Below are 17,386 nucleotides of genomic sequence, written 5' to 3'. Positions count from 1 at the left end.
TATCAGAATACCTGAGGCAGAAGAACGGATAAGGGACCTGGAAGACAGAATGGTGGAATTCACTGCTGCGGAACAGAACAAAGAAAAAAGAATGAAAAGAAGTGAAGACAGCCTAAGAGACCTCTGGCACAACATTAAACACAACAACATTCGCATTATAGGGGTCCCAGAAAGAGAAGAGAGGGAGAAAGGACCCGAGAAAATATTTGAAGAGATTATAGTTGAAAACCTCCCTAATATGGGAAAGGAAATAGCCACCCAAGTCCAGGAAGCACAGAGAGTCCCATGCAGGATTAACCTAAGGAGAAACAGGGCGAGACACATAGTACTCAAGTTGGCAAAAATTAAAGACAAAGAAAAATTATTGAAAGCAGCAAGGAAAAAATGACAAATAACATAAAAGGGAACTCCCATAAGGTTAACAGCTGATTTCTCAGCAGAAACTCTACAGGCCAGAAGGGAGTGGCATGATATACTGAAAGTGATGAAAGGGAAGAACCTACAACCATGATTACTCTACCCAGCAAGGATCTCATTCAGATACTACAAAGAAATCAAAAGCTTTACAAACAAGCAAAAGCTAAGAGAATACAGCACCACCAAAACAGCTCTACAACAAAGGCTAAAAGGAACTTCTCTAAGTGGGAAACACAAGAGAAGAAAAGGACCTACAAAAACAAACCCAAAACAATTAAGAAAATGGTCATAGGAACAAACATATCAATAATTACCTTAAACGGGAATGGATTAAATGCTCCATGAAAAAGACACAGCCTTGCTGAATGGATACAGAAACAAGACCCAGTATATATGCTCTCTACAAGAGACCCACTTCAGACCTAGGGACACATACAGACTGAAAGTGAGGGGATGGAAAAAGATATTGCATGCACATGGAAATCAAAAGAAAGCTGGAGTAGCAGTACTCATATCAGATAAAATAGACTTTAAAATAAAGAATGTTACAAGAGACAAGGAAGGACACTACATAATGATCAAGGAAGCAATCCAAGAAGAAGATAGAACAATTAAAAATATATATGCACCCAACATAGGAGCACCTCAATACATAAGGCAACTGCTAACAGCTATAAAAGAGGAAATTGACAGTAACACAACAATAGTGGGGGACTTCAACACCTCACTTATGCCAATGGACAAATGATCCAAAATGAAAATAAATAAGGAAACAGCAGCTTTAAATGACACAACAGACCAGATAGATTTAACTGATATTTATAGGACATTCCATCTAAAAACAGCAGATTACACTTTATTCTCAAGTGCACACAGAACATTCTCCAGGATAGATCACATCTTGGGTCACAAATCAAGCCTCAGTAAATTTAAGAAAATTGAAATCATATCAAGCATCTTTTCTGACCACAACACTATGAGATTACAAATGAATTACAGGGGAAAATATGTAAAAAACACAAACACATGGAGGCTAAACACTACGTTACTAAATAACCAGGAGATCACTGAAGAAATCAAAGAGGAAATCAAAAAACACCTTAAGACAAATGACAATGAAAACAAGATGATCCAAAACCTATGGGATACAACAAAAGCAGTTCTAAGAGGGAAGTTTATAGCTATACATGCCTACCTCAAGAAACAAGAAAAATCTCAAATAAACAATCTAACTGTACACCTGAAGGAACTGGAGAAGGAAGAACAAACAAAACCCAAAGGTAGCAGAAGGAAAGAAATCATAAAGATCAGAGCAGAAATAAATGAAATAGAAACAAAGAAAACAATAGCAAAGATCAATAAAGCTAAAAGCTGGTTCTTTGAGAAGATAAACAAAATTGATAAACCATTAAGCAGATTCATCAAGAAAAAGAGGGAGAGGACTCAAATAAATAAAATTAGAAATGAAAAAGGAGAAGTTACAACAGACACCGCAGAAATACAAAGCATCCTAAGAAAATACTACAAGAAACTCTATACCAATAAAATGGACAACCTGGAAGAAATGGACAAATTCTCAGAAAGGTGAAGACTGAAGCAGGAAGAAATAGAAAATATGAACAGACCAATCACAAGTAATGAAATTGAAACTGTGATTTAAACTCTTCCAACAAACAAAAGTCCGGGACCAGATGGCTTCACAGGTGACCTCTATCAAACATTTAAAGAAGAGCTAACACCCATGCTTCTCAAACTCTTCCAAAAAACTGCAGAGGAAGGAACACTCCCAGATTCATTCTATGAGGCCACCATCACCCTGACACCCAAACCAGACAAAGATACTACAAGAAAAGAAAATTACAGACCAATATCCCTGATTAACATAGATGCAAAAATCCTCAACAAAATACTAGCAAACAGAATCCAACAACACATTAAAAGGATCATACACCATGATCAAGTGGGATTTATCCCAGGGATGCAAGGATTTTTCAATATATGCAAATCAATCAATGTGATAACCATATTAACAAATTGAACAATAAAAACCATATGATCATCTCAATAGATGCAGAAAAAGCTTTTGACAAAATTCAACACCATTTATGATAAAAACTCTCCAGAAAGTGGGTATAGAGGGAACCTACCTCAACATAATAAAGGCCGTATACAACAAACCCACAGCAAACATCATTCTCAATGGTGAAAAACTGAAAGCATTCCCACTAAGATCAGGAACAAGACAAGGATGTCCACTCTCACCACTCTCATTCAACAGAGTTTTGGAAGGCCTAGCCATGGCAATCAGAAAAGAAAAAGAAATAAAAGGAATACAAATTGGAAAAGAAGAAGTAAAACTGTCACTGTTTGCAGATGACATGATACTATACGTAGAAAATCCTAAAGATGCCACCAGAAAACTACTAGAGCTAATCAATGAGTTTGGTAAAGTTGCAGGATACAAAATTAATGCACAGAAAACTCTTGCATTCCTACACACTAATGATGAAAAATCTGAAAGAGAAATGAAGGAAACATTCCCATTTACCATGGCAGCAAAAAGAATTAAAAACCTAGGAATAAATCTACCTAGGGAGATAAAAGATCTGTATGCAGCAAACTATAAGACACTGATGAAAGAAATTAAAGATGATACCAATGGATGGAGAGATATACCATGTTCTTGGATTGGAAGAATCAATATTGGGAAAATGACTATACTACCCAAAGCAATCTACATATTTAATGCAATCCCTATCAAATTACCAATGGCATTTTTTATGGAACTGGAACAAAAAATCTTAATATTTGTATGGAGACACAAAAGACCCCGAATAGCCAAAGCAGACTTGAGGGAAAAAAACGGAGCTGGAGGAATCACACTCCCTGACTTCAGAAAATACTACAAAGCTACAGTAATCAAAACAATATGGTGCTGGCACAAAAACAGAAATATAGACCAATGGAACAGGATATAAAGCCCAGAGATAAACCCACTCACCTATGGTCAACTAATGTATAACAAAGGATGCAAGGATATACAATGGCAAAAAGACAGTCTCTTCAATAAGTGGTGCTGGGAAAACTGGACAGCTACAGGTAAAAGAATGAAATCAGAACACTCCCTAAGACCATACACGAAAATAAACTCAAAATGGATTAGAGACCTAACTGTAAAACCGGACACTATAAAACCCATAGAGGAAAATATAGGAAGAAAACTCTTTGACATAAATCACAGCAAGATTGTTTTGATCCACCTCCTAGAGTCATGGAAATTAAAGCAAAAGTAAACAAATGGGACCTAATGAAACTTCAAAGCTTTTGCACAGCAACGGAAACCATAAACAAGATGATAAGACAACCCTCAAAATGGGAGAAAATATTTGCAAACAAATCAACGGACAAAGGATTACTCTCCAAAATATACAAACAGCTCATGCAGCTCAATATTAAAAAAACAAACAACCCAATCCAAAAATGGGCAGAAGACCTAAATAGACATTTCTCCAAAGAAGACATACAGATGGCCAAGAAGCACATGAAAAGCTGCTCAACATCACTAATTATTAGAGAAATGCAAATGAACTACAATGAGGTATCACCCCACACTAGTTAGAATGGGCATCATCAGAAAATCTACAAACAACAAATGCTGGAAAGGGTGTGGAGAAAAGGGAACCCTCTTGCACTGCTGCTGGAAACGTAAATTGATACAGCCACAATGGAGAACAGTATGGAGGTTCCTTAAAAAATTAAAAATAGAATTACCATATGACCCAGGAATCCCACTGCTGGGCATTTATCCAGAGAAAACCATAATTCAAAAAAGACACATGCACTCTAGTGCTCACTGCAGCACTATATACAATAGCCAGCTCATGGAAACAACCTAAATGCCCATTGACAGACAAATGGATAAAGAAGATGTGGTACATATATACAATGGAATATTACTCAGCCATAAAAAGGAAAGAAATTGGGTCGTTTGTTGAGACGTGGATGAATGTAGAGACTGTCATACAGAGTGAAGTAAGTCAGAAAGAGAAAAACAAATATCGTGTATTAACGCATATATGTGGAACCTAGAGAAATGGTACAGATGAACCGGTTTGCAGGGCAGAAATAGAGACACAGATATAGAGGACAAACGTATGGACACCAAGGGGGGAAAGAGGTGGGGTGTGTGTGTGTGTGTGTGTGTGATGAATTGGGAAATTGTGATTGACATGTATACACTGATGTGTATTAAATTGATGACTAATAAGAACCTGCTGCATAAAAAAATAAATTAAAAAAATTTAAAAATTCAAAAAAAAGCTACAAGGATATATTGTACAACACAGGGACTATAGCTAATATTTTATCAATGGAGTATAACCTTTAAAAATTGTAAATCACTATATTGTACACCTGTAACTTATATAATATGGTACATCAACTACACTTCAATTTTAAAGAAGAGGAAAAAGTTATAAAACCCATGCTAGGAAGGCTGCAGCCATGGGAGGGTGGGGGAATAAGTTACTTCCTTGTAGAGCAACCTGGAAATACAAAAAAAAAAGGCCACTTGTCTCCCACAGGGTCACTGCTCCGGGTTTCCTGTGATCCATTTGCTGGCCTCAGCAGCAGCCCGCAAACACAGTGTTCCAGCCACTCAAAACCTCTTCTGGTTTCCAAAAGGATGTTCTCTCCCCTCCATGTGCTGCGGCTTGTGCCTGGAACACTCTTTCCTCACCTCTTCCATGGCCAAATCTCACTCATCCTACGGGGGACTCAGCTTAGACGTTACTTCCGACAGGAAGACCACCAGATCGACACCCTCTCAGCTAGGTCAGGAGCCACTTCTGGACCACAAGGGCCCCAAGGCCTTCCACCGTCACCACAGCAGTTACTATGGGTCTGTGTACCCATGACACACATCCCCAGAATAGGCACATGATAAATATTGGAGGAGTGAAATATGTGGAGAAAGAGTTGAGTTCAGGGTGGCCTCGGGACCACGGAGAGAGGGGTGGAGGTCCAGGTTGTGGTCAGCATTTGAAAGAACATTCTAAGAACTCTAGTTCGCGAACCAGCCTGGGCTGCCTTGGTAGGTAATGAGCTGCTCATCACGGGAAGTTACAGAAGGAGATGTCAGAAACTGCTTCCCTCAGCCCCTGTGCTTCATACCCAGGGAGCCTAGGCCAAAGCCAGTCCTCCTTCCAGGCCTCTGTCTAGCGCCCTCTGCCCCAAGCTATTCCCTGTGCATTGTATTCCCTCCTCTTGCTCGTTAGGCTGCCCAGGGGAGATTGGGTGGGTGGCGGGGGGCCACAGGGGCTGCTCCCACAGCTATGGGTAGCCCAGTCCATTCCTCAGAAGCCCTCGGGGGCCTGACTCTCACTCGGAAAAGGCTCCTGGTACAGGAAAGCCTTAGAATGAGTCCCACCGGGGCTCAACCAACACTACATCCGCCAGGACGGCAGGCCACACACAGGGCCAAGTGTGGAGCCTGGGCTAGTCTGTGCTCAGAGCCTTGTGTGTGCCCAGCCCCAGAGGTGCACACCTCACTTGGACTGAAGCCAAAACCCTGCACACTCTGGCACCACCCCTCCCGCCTGACCCTTGCTCACCCTGCCCGGCTGCACCGGCCTCCTTGTTGTGCCTCAGGGCCTTTGCACGAGCTCTTCCCGCCACCTGGAACACTCTCCCCACCAGCTGGAACACTCTCCCCACCAGGTATCAGCATGCCTGTTTTCTCTCCTGATCCCCACAACTCTTCTGTCCCTAGGGGAAAGTCCCTGCACCGGCCCAAAGTCTGTGGCTGACACCCCCCTGACCCCACAAATCCAAGGCCTCTCCAAGCCCCCTCAGACTGGGGCTTACAGTTCAAGGGAAGGAGCCTGACCAAGGGGCCTCTGACACAGCATCCAGCCCTTTTGCCCCACTTGAGCCAACGATTCCAGCCCCAGGGCCAGTCTTCATGGGAGGGGGTCCCACCTCTTCCCCTGTGAGCAGGGCCCAGAGCCCCCAGAGACCTGCTACAACTGATACACACAAACAGTAAGTGCTCAACACATGTGCTTCGAAGTGAGAAGTGCAGATGGAGAGAGTGAGATGGAAACAGAGAGATGTGGACAGAGAGCAAAAGACACAGGAAGAAGGAAAGACGCAGGGAGTGGATCTACACTAACTACACCCCCAAGACACGCCCCACACAACACCCAGACCCCAGCAGACAACTGCCCGAGGCCTGTCAGCACTGACCACCTGCAACACATACTCACCACTAAGTCAGCATCTGGAACTCCCCAGCAGGTGTCCTAGACCTCGCCTGTCAACTTTGGGGAACAAGGCATCCCAGCAGCCAGACTCCCCAAGCCAAGGACAACAACTGACCCCCCAACAGCCCAGCTCAGGAACAACACATGGCACCAGGGCATGGAACACCCCACACAGGCCCAGCAGCCAGAGCCTTGTACCAGTGCAGCTACCCCAGATCTTTATAGCAACTGCTTACCCACGACAGTCAGACCCCACAGCAAAGCCAGACTCCCCAGTTACAAGCCCCACACACCTCTATCGACAAGCCCAAGAACACCTACCCCTAGAGCCACACAGTGGCCGGACACTCCCTGGTCCCCGAAACGCTGTCTTCCGAGTCCGCAAGCAGACCCCCTGCACAGCCAACAATAATATAAGAACAAAGATAACAGAGCCTTTGCAGAGGTGCACGTGGCCTAGGATTGGCACTCAATTAGCATCAAGAAGGCTGTGGCTGGTGAACAACAGGCACCACCAGCAGCTGCAGCATGAAGGCAGCCGTACCATGGGCCAGAGGACTTGCGGGTGGCGGCGGGGAGGGCGGTGACACCCACAGAAGAGACAAAGAAACAGGAAGGAGGTCAGAGTCTGGTGATGAGAAAGGGCAAAAAGGGAAGAGGTGGCCCACGGGGAGTAGGTGGCCATGAGGACCAGACGGTTGTGAGAGAGACCCTTCCAAAATGGAGCTCAGCACTGGGGTCTGATGCTCCACAGGGCAGCTGTGCTGGGCACCTGGCCCTGGCCTGTCCCCTGCCCCTTCCCTGGGCAGCAGCCTCCTTCTCCCTCTCGGGGCACTGGGGTCAGAAGCAGCAGAACCCAGGGAGGAGGAGAGGGGAGAGACCCTCAGGGTTGAGAAGCCGAAGGATGGGGTCAAAAGGGGCAACAGAGACAACAGTGGATAGAGAGATAGGGGCAGAGACAAGGAGACAGAGAGAGACACAGAAGGAGGCAGGGGTGAGAAGGCGCTTTCTTCTTAAGGGACTTAAGACTATCACAGAGAAATAGAGACGGAGCAGAGAGGGAGAGAGAGTGGGGAAGACACAGCCGGGAAGAGAGGCTGAAACGGGCGGGGCAAGTAATGCTGGACGCCACCCCAAGGACCCCCGCAGCCCCCTGAAGGCCAGTGGGCTCAGCCAGGCCCCGACCTGCACACAAGGCTTCCCTCCCGGCTGTGTCACAGTGAGTCCCGTGAGCCACATGCGGCCTCCAAGCTCCTCAGTGTGGGAGGGAGTCACCAGCACTTCCATAAAGGTGACACCCAGGCCACACCTGCAGCTCATAGCTTCCCGGCCGGAACTGACTCCCCGACACACACACCAGGTGTCTTCCCAGGGACCAGAGGCTGGCTCAGGGGGTCAGCACAATACAAACAGCCCCACCAGGGAGGGCGCGGAGAGCAGAAGACCCTCTGGTCCAGCCACTGGGGACCCATCAAGGAGGCTTGGGTTGGCCAAAGCCACAGCCCCCTACCCCTGGAGGGCAGGAGGAAGGGGAGGCCTTTCTCTCTTTACATCCCAGGACACTCCCCTGCAGGTTTTCTAACTCCTTGACCTGGATTTACCTTCTCTTTCTGGACAAACCACCCAAAGAAACTGGGGCACAGAGAGATTAAGAAACTTCCCCCAGTAACTTACTCATACTTTAAGGATAAGTTTTCCTTGTGGACATTAGTCAAATGGGGATGAAAATAATTCCAGGCAGAGGGAACAGCAGATGCAAAAGGCCAGAGGTGAGAGTCAGCATGAATATGTTTGGGGAACCCTGGAAGAGGATGGAGGGAATTGGTCAGAGCTGCTAGTAGAAAAGACCCTTCAAGCGGTTCTGGAGGGAACGGATTGCAGGGGACGGGACTAGGGGCCTGTGAGACCAGGGAAGAGCCTGGGGTCCTGCTCCAGGCAGAAGATGGACATAGTGGGGCAGGAGGCGAGAGCCTGGTTTGAGCAGCTGAGCACTCCTGGCTTGGGGAACACCGCCACCTGGTGGTAAATATCTGGAACTGCACCCTCTTTCATTGGTTCATTCAACAGTCATTTACTGCGACCACATAGCGCTCTCAATGTATTTGACCCACAGAACGGATCACTTTTAACGTCTCCTCCCCATAAAATAATGTTATCTTCAGCAATAATCATAACATGAAACAAATAATAATGATGACCACAAAAGAAATGTAGGCAGAGAAAATATATTTCCCTTCTGACATAATACTTTAGGTAACAACGTAAATAATTATCCAGTAAATAAACCGTGGATTTAATAAAACTGAAATATCTGAAAACAGTACAATTTCGGAAGCCACGAAATTGTACCATTGATGTAATTTTTCTTGATTTGTTCATTAGTTTTTAAACAATTAGTTAAAAAACAATTTTTGCATTTTAACGGTGCTATTCAAAGTCAGTAATACAGTTAGCTTATGAACTAATATGTGCATTTACCAACTCAAAATATATCTCATGGCTTGCAAACATCACTGTTTTACATTTTAAATACAAAATCTTCAAGTGGCTGCAGAGAATGACAAAATGGAAGGAACTGAGTTTGTGTCTTAATCTTTACATTCGCTGTGCTCTGTTTCTCTGTTTCGAATCTAAATGCAGGAAGATATCGTCTGGCAGGGCTTGGAGACCCTCAAACAACTCCAAACCATTACAGATTTAGTCTCTAAAGAAACACAGAGCTGAGAGTCTTCGTGTGTCTGGAGTTGACTCTATAACTGGGGGCTCTCTGAACTACTTTCTAGGTAGAATACAAAGTTCATTGAAGAATACGCTAACATGAAACTTACACATGAATTATTAAGACTCAGTAAGCGGTAAAATCAGAGCAAGGTCCGTAGGTAAGTTAATAACCCCAATGTCAATTTCCTGGTTTCGACAATGCACTCACCTCACCAAGGTTCTGTGGTCTCCTCTCGGGCGTCACCAGCCTGGGCCTCAAGCCCCCGTCCCCACACCGCACCCCACATTGCCACAAAACAGCCCCAAGCTTTCTAGAGGTCCGCAAAGAAAAAGACAGAAAATCTACCTTCTCAGAAGCCGCAGAAAACCTCCTTGCCTCTCCCTGGCGCTGAGTGGGTTTCATGGCCGCCCTGGAGCCCGTGGCTCTTCGGGGCCAGGCCAAGAGGAGGAGGCGTTGCAGGGCATGGGGGCCAACTGCAGCCGAGCACGGGGGAGCAAGTCCGGAAAAGAAATGCAGGGGCCTGGCTCCAGTTCACCCGACCTTTCCGGTTCTGTGCTCCAACACCCCAGTTCTTCATGTGGGGACACCGAGGCAGCACACCCTTGGAGCCGGCTCTTGTCCTGAGCGGGACTGGGCCGGCCCTCGGGGAATCACGTGATAAGGATTCCCAGCTGTGACTGTCTGGTCCCAGGGAGGAAGTGGTGGCAGCTGAGAAGGGCCCGAATGATAGAATCTCCTGAAGAGACTGTAAAATGCACGGGCTGCGGCGGGATCAGCGTGTGTTACACTCTCTCCAGGTGATGAAAACACGCCGCGAACACGGACAGCACCTGTCTCACACCATCCGTGAGGCTCGGCGAGCTGAGTGGCCAGCAGGCACGCGGCCCCAAGTCCCCACGCTCACCTGCCGCAGCCCCTCACGCTGGTAAAGATGTCCCCAGGGCACAAGGGCGGGAAAGCCAGCCCCCAGGCCCACACGAGAAAAGCTGTATCAAATATTGGAACGCCCGTGTGCGCTGCACCATCAGGCACTTCTCATGGACCCCTTCCGATGACCCAGCCCCTTTCCTGGTCCCCCCGCCCTCACCCCGGAAAGATGAGGGATCTCACACGAGAGAGAAGCTGCGTTTATTCCAATGATTGGGGACTTGCCACCTGAGAACTCTGAGAGTCCGCCCTTCTGGGCCCAGAGGAAGGAGGGTCCTTGCTGTAAGCAACGCCCCCTCAGCTCAGGGCCTCCCAGTAGATTCCAGCCCAGGACCACCTTGCCTGGGTCTCGGCCTCCTACCCCAGCCAGAGGGGCCAGGTGACCAGGCAGGGAATACTGGACCAGTGTGGGCCGGAGGCCTGAGCTGTCCCCTTCTCACAGCCCAGCTGGTGGTGGGGAGAGAAACTGAGCTGGGCTCTGCCAGACTGGAGTACTTGGGAGTGAGCTGAGGACATAGGAGGAAAAGCTGGGGCATAGGGGCCGGCAGGCTGGAGCTCAGACACACACAGCCTCGGCCCCCTTTCCGCACACGGCAGGGTCCGCGGCCTTGCTTGCCAAGCTGTAGTAGTAGGTGCGCATGTGCAGCTCCACGGTCAGGAAGTCTGGACGATCCTCCCACCTGTGAGGGGTCGGGGAGATCCAGACTGCTGACCACACCCCCAGAACCCAACTTCAGCTGGTGGGTGGACATGCATGGGGCTCAGAAAGCAGTGGGGATGGGGGGTGGGGGGCAGGTATCGGGTATTAGAGGGGTCTCCTGGGTGTGAGAGGACTGCAATTCTGGGGTTGCCGTATCGCCTAGTTGAAGAGCTGACATCCAGGAGGAACCATATACTAAGTGCTGACTGGCCACGACTTAGGGAAGGGAGCTCCCTGAGTGTAGGGGTGACAGCTGTTGACCACGGGGAGCTGGGATGTTGAACGCTGAAGTACTGAGCATGTGTATTTGGTCAGGGTATTTGGGTGCTGGGTGCGGGCTCACACGGATGCAAGTATGCTGCCCGCGAAGGAGAGGAACACTGCCGTGTGGGGGATGGGTTCAGCTTGTGGAGAGTCAGGGTATTAATGGGATGCATGTGGAATATCCATGTATTGCGTTGGGGTGTTAGATGCTAGCCTCTTTGGGTATTGGGGTGTTGGTGTATGGTTTCCTGACAGAGGTTAATACCTGGTGGAGAAGGGATGGGCTGATCATTTCTTATTCATTTACCATAAGTAGGGTGTGTATTTATTGGAGTGCTTGAGTGTTTGGGTGTCAGTGTGAAAGGTGTAGGCCAGTGGAATAATGGATGCTGGGGCAGGAAAGGTATCAGGTATTGGAATGCCCGTGCATTCCAGGATTAGTGTAGGGTAATAGCTTGTTTGGGTGCATGTTGCCTATTGTGTGATGGGAAGGGGAGATATTGATGGTGTTAGGAGTTGGCGTGTTCAAGCACTGGGCTTCGAGCAGACAGAGGTGGTGGGCATTGAGTATCTGGGTGCTTTGGTGTTGGCCTGAATGGGTAATTAGGTGTTGAATGTTGGCTGATGGGAAACAGGAATTATATAATGGAGTATTATCGCATGCCCTGAGTATTGGTATCATAGTTTGGGTAACAGTACTGACTTGTCTGAGTGTTGCAGGATCATTTGAGTATTTGCTGGTGGGAGACTGAGGTTTTAGATGCTCGAACAGTGGGTGTCCGCAGGTAGGGTGCTGGGGTGCTGGACCAGTGGAGCATTGTGGGGTCAGTCTGTTGGAGAGTTGAGCATAGATGCAGGGGGAATAAAGGTACCGAGGGCTGGAAAGGCCATGAATTGGGTGAGTCTTTGGGTGGGATGGGTGAGTCTTTGCCCACAGAAGAGAGAAATTTAAAACTGCAAAGGGATATAAAAGGAGAAGAAAAAAATATGAATCTAAAGAGAGCAGGGAGACTGCCACATCATTTCCCCACCCACATGGCCAGAGCACGGAGCTTTTCTTTCACTCCTGAGATGATGCACATTTTCTGGTGGTATGAGGCCTCACAATACTCACAGGCATATCTGAAAACATTGTCTGACCCTGACACTTACAAAAGAAATGTTAATTTCTCTTCATTTACAAAATAAGACATAATGTTCCCCACCTGAATTTTGAAAAGATTTTTTAAATTATAACACCCATGCTGGGAAGGATGCCTCCATGGGAAGAACAAGGGGTGGGGGGAAGAAAGGGGATAAGTTGCTTCCTGGAAGAGCAACTAGAAATACAAAAGACCAATTGTGTCCCAGGAGGGTCACTGCTCCACGGTTCTCATTATCGGTTTTGGTTAAAAACTTTTGAATAGCAAAGAAAACCATTGACAAAAAGAAAAGACAACCTACTGAAAGGGAGACAATATTTGCAAACTCTATGACCAATAAGGGATTAATATCCAACATATATAAATAGTTCAAACAACTCAACATCAAAAAAAAAAACCTGATTTTAAAATCGGCAGAAGAGCTGAATACATATTTTTCTAAAGAGGAAATGCAGATGGCCAATGGGCACGTGAAAATCTGCTCAACATCGCTAATCATCAGAGAAATGCAAATCAAAACCACAATGAGATATCACCTCACACCTGTCAGAATGGTATCATCAAAAGAACACAAATAACAAACATTGGTGAAGATGTGGAGAAGGGAAACTCTCCTACACATACACGGTTGATGAAATGTAAATAGGTGCAATCACTATGGAGAACAGCATGGAGGTTTCTCAGAAAACTAAAAATAGAACTACCATATGACAAAGCAATTCCTCTCCTGGGTATATATCTGAAAAACAAAAACAAAAACACCATTTCAAAAAGATAATGTACCCCAATGTTCATAGCAGCATTATTTATAATTACCAAGATATGGAATGGAATCAACCTAAGTATCCATCAACAGATGAATGGATAAAGAAGATGGGATATATATATATACACACACAATGGAATACCATTAAGTCACAGAAAAAAAGAATGAAATCTTGGCACTTGCAGCAACATGGATGGCCTTGGCGGGCATTTTGCTAAGTGAACTGTCAGAGAAAGACAAATACTGTACAATGTCACTTATATGTGGAAATTTAAAAATACAACAAACTAGTGTATATAACAAAAAAGAAGCAGACTCACAGATATAGAGAACAAGTTAGAGGTTACCAGTGAGGAGGGGGGAGGGGCAGGATGGGGGAGGGAGTAAGAGGTACAAACACTATATATAAAATAAGCTACGGACTCCCTCTTGCAAGAACACCAGAATCACAACTAACTGCTGAACAATCATCGGCAGGAAGACACTGGAACTCACCAAAAAAGATACCCCACGTCCAAAGACATAGGAGAAGCCACAAGGAGATGGTAGGAGGGGCGCAATCACAGTAAAATCAAATCCCATAACTGCTGGGTGGGTGACTCACAGACTGGCGAACACTCATACCACAGAAGTCCTTCCACTGGAGTGAAGGTTCTGAGCCCCACGTCAGGCTTCCCAACCCGGGGGTCCAGCAACGGGAGGACGAATTCCTAGAGAATCAGATTTTGAAGGCTAGCGGGATTTGATTGCAGGACTTCAACAGGACTGGGGGAAACAGACTCCACTCTTGGAGGGCACACACAAAGTAGTGTGCACATCAGGACCCAGGGGGAAGGAGCAGTGACCCCATAGAAGACTCAACCAGACCTACCTGCTAGTGTTGGAGTGTCTCCTACAGAGGCGGGGGGTGGCTGTGGCTCACCAAGGGACAAGAACAATGGCAGCGGAAGTTCTGGGAAGTATTTCTTGGCATGAGCCCTCCCGGAGTCTGCCATGAGCCCCACCACACAGCCCGGGTAGGCTCCAGTGTTGGGATTCCTCAGGCCAAACAACCAACAGGGAGGGAACCCAGCCCCACCAATCAGCAGTCAAGCAGATTAAAGTTTTACTGAGCTCTGCCCACCAGAGCAACACCCAACTCTACCCACCACCAGTCCCTCCCATCAGGAAGCTTGCACAAGCCTCTTAGAGGCCTCATCCACCAGAGGGCAGACAGGAGAAGCAAGAAAAACTACAATTGTGCAGCCAGTGAAACAGAAACCACATTCACAGAAAGATAGACAAGATGAAAAGGCAGAGGGCTATGTACCAGATGATGGAACAAGATAAAATCCCAAAAAACAATTAAATGAAAGGGAGATAGGCAACTTTCCAGACAAAGAATTCAGAATAATGATAGTGAAGATGATCCAGGACTTCGGAAAACGAATGGACGCAGAGATCGAGAAGATGCAAGAAATGTTTAACAAAGACCTACAAGAATTAAAGAACAAGCAAAGAGAGATGAACAATACAATCATGAAAAGAAAACTACACTAGAAGGAATCAATATCAGAATACCTGAGGCAGAAGAACGGATAAGGGACCTGGAAGACAGAATGGTGGAATTCACTGCTGCGGAACAGAACAAAGAAAAAAGAATGAAAAGAAGTGAAGACAGCCTAAGAGACCTCTGGCACAACATTAAACGCAACAACATTCGCATTATAGGGGTCCCAGAAAGAGAAGAGAGGGAGAAAGGACCCGAGAAAATATCTGAAGAGATTATAGTTGAAAACCTCCCTAATATGGGGAAGGAAATAGCCACCCAAGTCCAGGAAGCACAGAGAGTCCCATGCAGGATTAACCTAAGGAGAAACAGGGCGAGACACATAGTACTCAAGTTGGCAAAAATTAAAGACAAAGAAAAATTATTGAAAGCAGCAAGGGAAAAATGACAAATAACATAAAAGGGAACTCCCATAAGGTTAACAGCTGATTTCTCAGCAGAAACTCTACAGGCCAGAAGGGAGTGGCATGATATACTGAAAGTGATGAAAGGGAAGAACCTACAACCATGATTACTCTACCCAGCAAGGATCTCATTCAGATACTACAAAGAAATCAAAAGCTTTACAAACAAGCAAAAGCTAAGAGAATACAGCACCACCAAACCAGCTCTACAACAAAGGCTAAAGGAACTTCTCTAAGTGGGAAACACAAGAGAAGAAAAGGACCTACAAAAACAAACCCAAAACAATTAAGAAAATGGTCATAGGAACATACATATTGATAATTACCTTAAACGGGAATGGATTAAATGCTCCATGAAAAAGACACAGCCTTGCTGAATGGATACAGAAACAAGACCCAGTATATATGCTCTCTACAAGAGACCCACTTCAGACCTAGGGACACATACAGACTGAAAGTGAGGGGATGGAAAAAGATATTGCATGCACATGGAAATCAAAAGAAAGCTGGAGTAGCAGTACTCATATCAGATAAAATAGACTTTAAAATAAAGAATGTTACAAGAGACAAGGAAGGACACTACATAATGATCAAGGAAGCAATCCAAGAAGAAGATAGAACAATTAAAAATATATATGCACCCAACATAGGAGCACCTCAATACATAAGGCAACTGCTAACAGCTATAAAAGAGGAAATTGACAGTAACACAACAATAGTGGGGGACTTCAACACCTCACTTATGCCAATGGACAAATGATCCAAAATGAAAATAAATTAGGAAACAGCAGCTTTAAATGACACAACAGACCAGATAGATTTAACTGATATTTATAGGACATTCCATCTAAAAACAGCAGATTACACTTTATTCTCAAGTGCACACAGAACATTCTCCAGGATAGATCACATCTTGGGTCACAAATCAAGCCTCAGTAAATTTAAGAAAATTGAAATCATATCAAGCATCTTTTCTGACCACAACACTATAAGATTACAAATGAATTACAGGGAAAAATATGTAAAAAACACAAACACATGGAGGCTAAACACTACGTTACTAAATAACCAGGAGATCACTGAAGAAATCAAAGAGGAAATCAAAAAACACCTTAAGACAAATGACAATGAAAACAAGACGATCCCAAACCTATGGGATACAACAAAAGCAGTTCTAAGAGTGAAGTTTATAGCTATACAAGCCTACCTCAAGAAACAAGAAAAATCTCAAATAAACAATCTAACCGTACACCTGAAGGAACTGGAGAAGGAAGAACAAACAAAACCCAAAGGTAGCAGAAGGAAAGAAATCATAAAGATCAGAGCAGAGGGCTACCCTGGTGGCGCAGCGGTTGAGAGTCCGCCTGCCGATGCAGGGGACACAGGTTCGTGCCCCGGTCCGGGAGGATCCCACATGCCGCGGAGCGGCTGGGCCCGTGAGCCATGGCCGCTGAGCCTGCGCGTCCGGAGCCTGTGCTCCGCAACGGGAGAGGCCACAACAGTGAGAGGCCCGCGTACCGGAAAAAAAAAAAAAAAAAGATCAGAGCAGAAATAAATGAAATAGAAACAAAGAAAACAATAGCAAAGCTCAATAAAGCTAAAAGCTGGTTCTTTGAGAAGATAAACAAAATTGATAAACCATTAAGCAGATTCATCAAGAAAAAGAGGGAGAGGACTCAAATAAATAAAATTAGAAATGAAAAAGGAGAAGTTACAACAGACACCGCAGAAATACAAAGCATCCTAAGAAAATACTACAAGAAACTCTATACCAATAAAATGGACAACCTGGAAGAAATGGACAAATTCTCAGAAAGGTGAAGACTGAAGCAGGAAGAAATAGAAAATATGAACAGACCAATCACAAGTAATGAAATTGAAACTGTGATTTAAACTCTTCCAACAAACAAAAGTCCGGGACCAGATGGCTTCACAGGTGACCTCTATCAAACATTTAAAGAAGAGCTAACACCCATGCTTCTCAAACTCTTCCAAAAAACTGCAGAGGAAGGAACACTCCCAGATTCATTCTATGAGGCCACCATCACCCTGACACCCAAACCAGACAAAGATACTACAAGAAAAGAAAATTACAGACCAATATCCCTGATTAACATAGATGCAAAAATCCTCAACAAAATACTAGCAAACAGAATCCAACAACACATTAAAAGGATCATACACCATGATCAAGTGGGATTTATCCCAGGGATGCAAGGATTTTTCAATATA

Source organism: Hyperoodon ampullatus (assembly GCF_949752795.1).
Source record: "Hyperoodon ampullatus genome assembly, chromosome: 15".
Classification (NCBI taxonomy): Eukaryota; Metazoa; Chordata; class Mammalia; order Artiodactyla; family Ziphiidae; genus Hyperoodon; species Hyperoodon ampullatus.
Note: the sequence above shows the minus strand (reverse complement) of the source record.